General features: G+C 51.5%; 1 pseudogene; it reads right to left on the reverse strand.

Annotated features, from left to right (window-relative positions):
* Window positions 1-1,442: 1,442 nt before the first annotated feature.
* LOC146823033 (small nucleolar RNA SNORA17) lies at window positions 1,443-1,518 on the reverse strand (annotated as a pseudogene).
* Window positions 1,519-2,498: the final 980 nt, after the last annotated feature.

Consider the following 2,498-nt stretch of genomic DNA (forward strand, 5'->3'; position numbering starts at 1 on the left):
TCCAGTGACTTGGATGGCACGGGACCCATGTCTGAGCATACCCGTCCCACTCAGGGCAACATATGCAAAAAGAACAATTGATGGACAGAATGTTGATCAATGTCAAACATTCACTCCAGTACAGAGATATGGGCCAAAATTGATCGTCTTTTTGCTCCCCATGCCATTCCAGTTTAAACCCAGCCATATGCAAATCAGTCCTGACCCTGCTCCCCATGGGACAGTCCAGCCCGAACTGCCAGGCCAAGTCCTCCCTGGACCAGAAACAAGCATCCTGGGACCGGTTTCGGGGTTTCACCCTTCATTAACCAGGCTAGCTTGACTCCAGTGACATGGAGAGCACGGGACCCATGTCTGAACATACCAGTCCCACTCAGGGTGACAAATGCAAAAAGAACATTTGACGGATAGAATGTTGATCGATGTGAAACATTCATTCCAGTAGAGAGATCTGGACCTAAATTCATAATTTGTTTTCTCTCCATGCCATTCCAGTTTAACCCCTTTGGTGCGTCAGACAGCCGGGGGCCGACCGATGCACCAGTGCTCATGTGCATCGGACAGCCCCCGGCCGTCTTCGCACATGGCACACGAAATCCCTCTGGTGCCCCTTAACCCCCCAACAGTTTCAGGAGCTTCCCGAGGCTGCATGCACTGTTTCCCTGAAATGACTATCAGCGCGCACATCGCGCTGACGTCATTTCAGTAGAAACCAAAACTGAAATGAGCCTAGAGGCTCATTTCAGTTTTGCTTTCTACGTGCTCAGGGGGCTATCTCAGCCCCCTGAGCACGTAGAAAGACGGGAGAGGTATCATTGGAAAGGGGAGGGCGATCCCCAAGCAGGGGTCCACCCACTAGACACCAGGGAGGGGGAGCGGCCCCTTGGGCAAGGGCCTTTGCTCTCCCCATTTTATTTTGGGCACAGTCAGTCTTTCTGCCCACCCTGGGGGCAGTAGCCCCCAATCTCATCTCGGGGGGGGCAGAAAGCCCACAAAACACCAGGGATTTTTGAAAATTTGTAATTAGGGCTGGGGGCTGTCCAATATAGGCATGCCAATGCCCCCACCCCTCTGCCACAAAATGTCAGTCTATCTGTCAGGCAGATGGGGGCAGTAGATACCAGGGATTTTTTTTCAAATTATAATTAGGGGTAGGGGCTGCCCAATATGGGCATGCCAATGTCCCCACCCCTTTGCTGCAAAAGTTAAGTCTTTGTGCCCGGGGTGGGGGCTGCCCAGAATAGGCATGCAAATGTCCCCACCGTACCTCCCAGAGAAAACAAAAGACTTTCTGCCCCCCCCAGGAGGCATATAGGGGCAATAGCCCCATATCTGCCCCCTGGGGGGCAGAAAGCCCACTAACCGCCAGGGATTTGTTTTTATATAGGTAGGGATGGGGGCTGCCCAGAATGGACATGTCAATGCCCCCACCATTGCAAAAAAATGCTACAGTCTTTCTGCCCCCCCGGGAGGCATATGGGGCAATAGCACCCTATCTGCACCCCCCAGGGGGGCAGAAAGCCCACTAGCAGCCAGGGATTTATTTTTTCAAAGTTCGGGGTAGGGTCTGCCAAGAATGGGCATGCCAATGCCCCCACCCACCCCAAAAAAGATGCCACAGTCTTTTTGCTCATCCCAGGAGGCAGATGGGGCAGTAGCTCCTGATCTGCCCCCCAGGGGTGCAGAAAGCCCACTATGTGCCAGCAATTATGCTGGCTTTTTTTTACGCAGGGGTGGGGGCTGACCAGAATGGACATCCCAATGCCCCAGACCCCCCAAAAGAATAGCCACAGTATTTCTGTACTGCTCGGGGGCATATCGGGGCAATAGCCCCCGATTTCCCCCCTTCCCAGGGCGACAGTAAGCCCACTAGGCATTGACTTTGTTTCAGAAAGTGCCTACCTGTTGATTTTGGGCCCTATCGCAGCTGGCACCTAGGGAAACATAGCAAACCTATATATTTTTAGGTCTTGCCTGACCCAGCGCATGCGCTGGTCTGGCGAGACTTTTTGTGAGGGCTCAAAAAAATGCTACCATGGCCAGCCTAGAGCTGCAGTGCATATGCGCGGGCGCGCGCTTAGGAACAGAGGCTGGCAAACCTCGTCATGCTCATTAAGCGCCCGCGATCACTTTCACTTTCACCCGCGATCACTTTCGAGGCGCCCCTTTGATGTTCTCGTTCAAAGAACATCAAACATCAAAGAACATGTTGTGTTAATGCTTTGCTGCGCCGGTTTGACTTACAATGTGCTTTCTCTTTCCACAAACTCGATGTTTGTGTTCCTTTATTTTGAGATGCTTTTAGTATTTCTGTTTTGTGACTTAAAGAACATTAAGGAAATGTTCTTGTGAAACGTTCATAGTGTTTATTTCTGATCACAACGGCTGCTTCATGTCCGTTGCACCATTCAGGGAGTCCTTTCGTTGGCGCTTTCATGAGGACATGATGAGGAAGCTGGAAACTGGAAACTTTTGGCACATTCTCTTTAAAAGTACAG

This window comes from Triturus cristatus, chromosome 5_2 (genome assembly GCF_964204655.1).
Source record: "Triturus cristatus chromosome 5_2, aTriCri1.1, whole genome shotgun sequence".
NCBI lineage: Eukaryota > Metazoa > Chordata > Amphibia > Caudata > Salamandridae > Triturus > Triturus cristatus.